General features: G+C 42.4%; 1 pseudogene; it reads right to left on the bottom strand.

Annotated features, from left to right (window-relative positions):
- Positions 1 to 2042: 2042 nt before the first annotated feature.
- LOC102851956 overlaps positions 2043 to 8842 on the bottom strand; it is a 120561-nt pseudogene continuing 113761 nt past the window's right edge.

The following is an 8842-nucleotide window of genomic DNA, read 5'->3' as shown; positions in this document are numbered from 1 at the left end:
GTGTGTGTGTGTTGCTTTCAGGTTTACTAGGGGAGAGGGTGGCAGGAAGTAGTCTAGATAAAATTCTCTGGATACCCTAGACTTTTTTTTTCCTACCCAGGGGTCAGATGGAATAATCTGGGGACTGGGGAGCTCTTTTAATGTCACTTTTAATGACACTATGAATGCAGAATCAACTCAATGACACTTAACAATAACAAAATGCACTATTTAATGTAATATTTAATTTATTGATGTTGTCATTCTCAAATGAACACTTTCAGAATGCAAAAGATCAGATTTATTAATATACTTACTGTTTTTAATTACTCGCTATGCATCTAAGAACTGGACAATAACTACGATGATAGAAGAAGAATAAATAGCTTTTTAAAAATATATATATATATATAGAGAGAGAGTGTATTGGTTTACTTACAAAGTGTGTATATATTGTTTCACACTATTCTTCATTCACATTTTGCTTCATACAATCATTCTCATGCATTATGTTGAATAAAATTAATCACCATTGGACCTTGCCCGTCATTATCCTGGCTTTTCACCTGTATTCTTCCAATTTCCTACCCCCCCCTTGTGGTGCTGGAGAAGAGTGTTGGACATATCACGACTGCCAGGAGAAAAATCAGGTCTGTCCTAGAGAGGATGAAACCAGGCTGCTCCCTGGAGGCTAGGATTTTGAAGCTCCATCTCACATACACAGCCAGGAGGGACCAGACTTTGGAGAGGGACATCATACTTGGAAGGGTGGGAGGACAGTGTAGGAGAGGAGGACCCAGGATGAGATGGATTGAGTCAGTTGTCGCAGAAATGGGATCGGTCTGGAGATGATGAGATTGACTCAGGATAGGGCAGGGTTCAGAGCTGATGTACAAAGGATCACCATGAGTCACAGGTGACTCGATGGCACATAACAATAACAATATTGTGTTTTTTTAAATAATAATAACAAAAACATTTTAAAAAATACATTTAACTGCCGTGAGAACCAACGTGAAGATAATCAGACCCTTAAGCCGAGGACCTTGCATGCCCATTATTGGTGTGCTGGTTGACATGGCAGCTCCGTGTTCAGCCTGCCTTCCTTGATGCAGTGTGAGCTTGCCCACTGCAGCCCCCATACTCTGTTCACACAGAGGGGAGGAGGTGGGGGTGGCTGTCAGGGGCCACTTGACTGTCCTGGCCAAGCTGCTGGGGACTTTCTGGCACTAAAGGAGCTTGAATGTGGGACACGTGGTCATGTTCTGTGGCTGACACAAATCATGACCCAAGACGACACACATCACAGCTCTTAGGAGACCAGCTTAAATACCAGCATGATGTGATGTGGAAAGTTCCAGGGCCTGGGCTTTATTACCAGAGCTGAGGCTCGCGACAGGTGCAGAGGAGATGACAACAAGCCTGTATCTTACATAACTGGAGACGATGGCCCAGGTCACTGAGAGCAAGCAAAGGCAACAAGCAGGACTCGGGGCAGCTCTGTCCAGGTGTCACCCAGGACAGGTGTGAAGGTGGAGGGATCCTCTCTCTTCCGATGCAGTGATTTCCACTCTGGCCGCACGGATGGGTGGCCGTTGGCCATTCTGTGCCTTTTCTGGGTCAGGTAGTTTTCCTTCTGTAGCGAAGTGCACTGTGGGAGGTGTGACTGTTAAAATCTTCCTCGCACTGAGCCTGACTGTGCTTCTGTAAAACCCGGCTTCTAGCACCTGAGCTGACCTCTGCAGTTCCAGCCAATAACCAAGGAGCCCTGGAGGCGGAGGGGTTAAGTGCATGGCTCTTAACTCATAGATTAGTGGTTCAAAACCATCAACTACTCCACGGAAAACAGATGAGACGTTCTGCCTCATCATAATCACAGCCTCAGAGACCCTAGGAGGGGTTTAACTCTGCTCTGCATTTCGTGTATAGGTGACTGCATGCAAGTGTGGTCAGATAAGCAATTCACCCAGAAACAAGTACCTGTCTCAGTATTTAAAATACAGCTCTTGTTTACATCACCCTTTGTTTTGATCCCCTTCCTGAGGGGCGTGGGGGAAAGCTTGTCAACCACAGTGGAGATATGTTAAGGCTAACTTCAGATATCCCTTCCCAGAGGCTTCTTCAGCTGGGTTAAGCCTCAGACGCCAGGGCAGGACCACGTTTGTGACTTCCAGCATTAATGGTCTTCCCGTCTACCAGAACGGACGGTGTAAACTTCACACCAGGCCTCACAGTCTGAGCGTCGCCCACTCCAATTAAACTACAGTTGTTGATTTTTGCAGAAATGGAAGCAGTGGGATCCAGTTGATGTTTAGCAGCCTTGTGAAAATGAGTGCAGTTGGCCTCTGTTGTCCAAGCAAGGTTTACTGAAGTATCAAGATCTTCACATATTTTCTGATAAACTGATCCTCCAAATTCTGTCCCATCATTGACAATCGTGGGTAACTGGAAGTCTTCGGGCCAGTAACCTACAGCGAAGTTATTCCTTGTCAGCTTCTTTGATTTGGCACCGTCAAAGGTCATCTGGTACCCAGAGAGGCAGCCCTCATAGACAAAGGCATCTGAACCATGGATTGCAGGTCCAGCAAAGCCAAAGTCAAAACCACAGCCAAGGTTTATACACTCACTCTGTCTTGTGAGAAGACTTGATTTTACCACTCCCCATCTTGTGTTTGTTGAGAAGGCCAATTTCAAACCTTGACTAATAAGACTTTATCCTACAGGGTCCTATTAGCCAGAATTGATTTGATAGAGTGGACATCTACAAATAATTGGCCAAAGAGACCTAGTTCTTGGCTATCAATTCTCCTGCAGTACCTGTGCTCAGTCCTCAGAGGACATGACTTCCAGATACTCTTGTCTTCATCTTGACCAGCACAGTGAAGGCTGCTTCGTTTCTAAGAGTCCAAAGATGGTGGCATTGCCTGGGGTGTGGCTGGTCTGCTCCGCGGTGGGTCCTCCTAGCCACTGCCTGACTCTACACCCTAGTTGTGTGTCTTTCCCAACAAAGAACATGTGAAGAGCAGGGAGGCTTTCCACAGGGCCTCCCTGGTCTCTCCCACGTTGGAGCTCCAGTCAGTTGCTCGCAGGACTCAGCCCTCACTGCCATTACCACCACAGCGTGAGTGCTGAGATCTCACTGTGGAAAGTGGTGAGGTTGTCGTCGATGTTAGTGGCTGTCTGGTTGACTGATGCACAGCAATGCTGTTGAAAGCCAGTGGTTTTGTTGTCGATGTTGCATGCAGTCGGTTGACTCTGACACACAACAATGCTGTGGGAAAAGCCAGTGACGTTGTTGTTGTTGATGTTGGAGGCTGTCTGGTTGACTGACACACAGCGACGCTGTGTGCAATGGAACTTTCCTGCCGAGTCCTGCGCCGTCCTCATGACCTCTACGTACCTGTCAGTGCAGTCACTGTGTCAAACCGTCTCGTGGAGACTCTTACTCTTTTTTGATAATTCTCTACTTGGCTTTTGTTAATGGTGGTCTTAAAATGGGCTGCTGGTAACTGAACGCATCCAGCAGACTGAATTGAGCCCCATCAAATGTATATAAAGTCTTTGCCTCTGTACCTGTGGGTCTGATTCTGATGGCAATGGGAATTTTTCTGGACACCGGTATTACAAGTTCCACAACTTATCACCTCTGAGTTATAGAGCAGACACACGTGAGTGAGACAGAACACCAGAAACTCCAGGTGCTGTGAATAAGGGTGGACTTGGCCTGGAGCCGCCTCTCCAAGTGGGACTATAACCTTCTGAACTTTGACAAAACGGATTCCTGTGACTTAAGCCCACCCATTGTGGGCTTTTGTTTGTTTTATGGTGTCTTTTTAATCATAGCAGCCCTAGGGAGTTAAGCTGACATCTACTCTTGAGATGTGACCTAAACAGGATGGAGTTGACAGTCTGGCTCAGCTTCATTCCAGAACTTTCTAAGTGTCCGGGGAATGTCACGCACACTCTCCATTTCTTACCCAGGTGCTTAAGTGTGGTGCTGCGGCCTCATTTCACCCTCCATGAACTCTGCTTTGTCTCCGGCTCTGGAGAAATAACTGTGGAAAAGCAATGGCTGTGTCTTGTTCTGAGACTTCCAGATCCCACTAGAGAATTTGGCTGGTGATCGAGAGCTACTCAGGCAAGAACTGACTTCTGAGGAATGAGTTAGCCTAGCACGTGGGAGTTATGCAGATATACGCACACCCATGTTTATTGTGGCTTTGTTCACAATAGCAAAGAGCTGGAAACAACACAAGTGCCCATCAACAAATGAATGGATAGAGAAGTTCTGGTATATTCACACAATGGAATACTATGCTGCATTGAAAAAGAAGGAACTCATGAAATATGCAAAATGGGTGACCCTGGAGGACAATATGCTGGAGGCAAATATGCTGAGTGAAATATCTCAGCCACAGAAAGACAAATATTGCTTAGGGCCACTGTTGTAAAACAGGACTGACATTGGGGTTGAGGGAAGACAGAGAAGGAAGGGAGGAATGATGTATACTGCATTGAAACAGATGAGAGACAGAACTGTTTAAAAAGTATATATGATTGGGTATTATTATCATGACAGGAGTCCAGAATGAAGACTGCACAGTGGAATGGACTTGGTGGGGGCGGGGAAGGAATGCATAACAATGAAAGACTTTTTCTTCTACTTTTTAAGGAGGAGAGTAAATTGAGGGGAGGAGAGGCTGGGCAGAGAGAAAAGTGCAACAATTAATGAATGGAAACCCTAAGTTTCTGTAAACTTTCATTAAAATTAATAAAATATAAAAAAAGGTTTGAGCATGGTGGCTCAGAGAGCTTCTTGGTTAAGGGATTATTGGGTTATGAGAACTACTGCTCTGATAAAGTAGCACACAGCACATGGATGGTCTAGTTTGGAATTACTCTTGAATCTGACCTTATGTGTGTCTTCATTTGTGTAATTTATGGAAACAATAAATACATAATTGCACTTAAGGTATTCTGTTGTTGTTAGAAGTGGACCGTGCCTCGCAGAGACCCTCCGAACAGCCGGCGTGAACCTTGCCCTGCCCTGGGACACTCTCAGGACATATGTGTGGTGTCCTCTTCCTGACATCGTGCCCAAAGTGTGTGAGACAAATACAACCATTCTTACCTCCAAGGAACACCCTGGCTGAACGTTTTCCAAGACATGTTTGTTCGTTCTTTTGGCTGTCCTTGAAATATTCAGCACTCTTCTCCAACACCACAATTCAAAGGCATCATTTTCTGGACTTCTCTGACCAGGAGAAAAGTGCTGAGAGCAATGGAATGAACTGCACAGAGTATCCTTAGTCAGGAGGTGAGAGGAGAGGAACTCAGGATAGGTGTCCTCCTGACCTGTGGTCCTCACAGCTTTTATCGACAAGTTTCTCAGGACATAAGCACTAAAATATGTCAACTGGGCTCCAGGATGTTTTTCCCTGTTTCTGATTTGCTGACCTTCCCTGCTTCCATAACCACATCTTTATTAGAATGCAGCATCAATGGGAGAATCAAGGTTTTGTCTGTTCTAGGAGAGGGGTTTGCTTTCTTTCCCCGCCCCCACCAAGTCCATTCCACTGTGTAGCCTTCATTCTGGACTCCTGTCATGATAATAATACCCAATCATATATACCTTTTAAACAGTTCTCTCTCTCATCTGTTTCAATGCAGTATACATCATTCCTCCCTTCCTGCTCTGTTTCCAGGCATCCCTGCCTTGGTCAGTTTGACCTCTACATCTCCTGCTTTTGGCTTGTTTGTTTATTTTTAGTTTGTGTGTTCCCCCACCCATATTTTTTAGGGTATAAAATGCATTCTTGTTGTTGTTGTGTACTGCCTAGTCAGAACTGACCCATAGCTGACCCTCCAGTGGGTTTTCAGAGGCTGTTAATCTCACAGAGGAGATTGCCCATCCTTCTCCTGTGAAGTACCTGGTGGATTTGAACCACCTGCATTTGGAACTACAGTACAGTTTCTTGCCACTAGGCCACCAGAATGCGACTTACTTTATAGAATAGATTTTAAGAGGTAGTGTGTATATTTCATGAAGAAATCCAAGGGACAGAAGGTAAACAAAAGAGATGCCTTATAACAAAGGGACCATTACTAGCTGGTAGTTTTTGAGTGCTTTTTTTGGTCATATTAGTGTTCAAATTTAATTGTTTAAACATATACAAGAATTTAATAGCACATTTTGCGGGTGAGGCAGGAATAGGAAATCTTGCGTTTGCTCTGAAAGCTGCTTGCTCCTCTGGGATGGGAACTCTAACTGCTGTTAGGAGAGTGTGGATAACAACAGCTCTATCTGCTTCCTGCTGGGAGGGAAGAGGTCAGAGCTTGTGACCATTGTTTGACCCTTTTGAGTGGAGGTTATATCAAGGATCCCCCCATGTGGGAGCTCTTGCCAGGTTCCATGTCATGATTATTTGTGGTATAATCTGATATAAACATAGAAAGCATGGTAGAAAGACCAGACCGTAGCAGCTTATGTCTTATTTTCTTAGAGGATTTTGAACTGAGAGAAAACTTTTTTTAAAAAAAAATAGGTCATTTATTTTCCCCATTTATTTAATTATAATTTTAACAAAAGCTTACAGAAAAGTTGGATTTTCATTCATTCACGGTTGCACATTTTCCTCCTTCCCCCTTCTCCAGTTCACTTAAAAAATTTATTCATTGCTGCATTCTTTCCTCCCTCCCCACAACCCCTCCTCCAGTCCACTTTGCAATGCACCTCTTATTCTGAACTGTTGTCATACAAATAATGCGTAGTCATATATTAATTTTAAGCAGTTCTTTACTTAATCTGTTCTAATGCAGTATTCATTATTTACTCCCTCTTTTCTTAGTTACCCCCCAACCCTTATGTCAGTCCTATTTTATAACAGTGGTGTTATACAGTATTCATCCTTTTGTAACTGAGATATTTCACTTAGCTTAATGTCCTATAGGGTCACCCTTATTATGCATTATTTTATGAGTTCCTTGTTTTTCAGTGCTACATAGTATTCCCTTTTGCGAATAAACCATAGTTTTTCTATCCATTAATTTGTTGATGGGCACTTGAGTTGCTTTCATTTCTTTGCTATTGTGAATATTGCAGCAATAAACATGGTTGTGCATGCATCTATCTGTTTTGGTGAAAGCTCTGGTTTCTTTAGGGTATATTCCTAGCAGTGGAATTGCTGGGTCAAATAGTATTTCTTTTTCCAACTTTCTGAGAAAATGCCAGACCACCTTCCATTGTGGTTGTACTGTTTTACATTCCCATCAGCGGTGAATAAGAGTTCCAAACTCTCCACAACCTTGTCAGTATTTGTTGTTTGCTGCCCTGTTGAACTTTGCTATTGTTACTGGGGTGATACGGTATTTCATAGTTGTTTCGCTTTGAATCTCTCTAATAACTAGGGATTTTGAATGTTTCTTCATGTGTTTGTTTGCCATCTCAATGTCCTCGTTGGTGAAGTGCCTATTCCTATCTTGTGCTCATTTTGTGACTGGATTGTTTACATTTTTTTTTGCTTGAGGTTCTGGAGTATTCTATAAATTTTAGATGTAAGTCCCTTATCAGATATGTCATTGCCACATATTTTTCCCCAGTCTGTGGCTTTCCTTCTTACACAGTTGGAGGAGTTTTTTTGATGTGCATAGGGATTTGAAAATTTATTTTTCATCTGAATGAAGGCTTAAAAATCATATTGATTTTTCATACATCCATAGACATTTTGTTTTATAACATAATTATAATTGATTAATGAAATTAATTACACTGTCTAATCAGCTCTCATTCTGTATTGCCTTTCTTTTCACTCAACTTACTGATTTATTAAATTTTTTACTCCCCTTTCTCTCCTTTCATATCCCTGGTAACTGCCAAGACTGGTTGCATCTGTATGTAAACCTTTCCTCAGATTTTTATAATAGTGACCTTATACCATAATTGTCCTTTTGTAACTGACATATGCCACTCAGTAGAATTTTCTTTAGATTATACATATTATGCTGCATTTCACAAATTCTTATAGTGTGTCTTATAAAATTAATAGCCACTGATCTATGACTACTATTATCTCTTTCTTTCAGATTTTAACTAGATCTTACCTTCACTCCTTTCCTCCACCCAGCAACCTCTGTGACTTTGGGATTTCTTCCCTTCTTACCCTCGGCCTCCCTCCTCCCTCCCTTCCCCTCTTTGGATATCCATACACATCTTACTAGTTACCCTTCTGTTTTTAAAATAACAGTCTTATGCAGTATTTGTCCATATGAACCTGAATCAGTTCACTCAACATAATGCTGTCTAGTTTCTTTCATGTTATATAGACTTTTCCAAAATCCTTTTTCCTGAGTGTTGTATAGTAGTCTATCATATGAATGTACTACACTTTCTTATCCAGTTGTTTGTTGATGGACATTTGGGATGTCTCCATTTTTGTTGTTGTTGTAAATAATGTTGCTATGAACATCAATGTACAGCTCTTAATTTGTGTCTCAGTTCTGTTTTCCTTGGGATATCTTCCTAGCAGTAGAATAGCTGGGTCATGTGGAATATCTATGTTCAGCTTTTGCAGGAAATGCCAACTGCCTTCCAGAGTGTTTGTACCGTTTTACAATCCCACCAACAGTCTGTGGGAGTTCCACTCTCTCCACAACCTCTCTAATATTTATTGCTTGCTGTCCTGTTAAACTTTGTCACTACCACTGGATTGGATGAATAAAGATAAACTTTTAACAATACAGTTGATTTGCCTGGGTTTTCTCATTTTAGAGACAATGCAGAACAATCTATCATTACATAAAATAAAATGTCCTTGCTTTTAACTCACCTTCCCTTACTTTTTATTCACTTACTCTTATACTTTCT

This window comes from Elephantulus edwardii, unplaced genomic scaffold (assembly GCF_000299155.1).
Source record: "Elephantulus edwardii isolate Elephantulus edwardi_28Jun2011 unplaced genomic scaffold, EleEdw1.0 scaffold00064, whole genome shotgun sequence".
Taxonomy (NCBI): domain Eukaryota; kingdom Metazoa; phylum Chordata; class Mammalia; order Macroscelidea; family Macroscelididae; genus Elephantulus; species Elephantulus edwardii.
The sequence above is the reverse complement of the archived record's forward strand: the minus strand, read 5'-3'. Positions and strand labels throughout refer to the sequence as shown.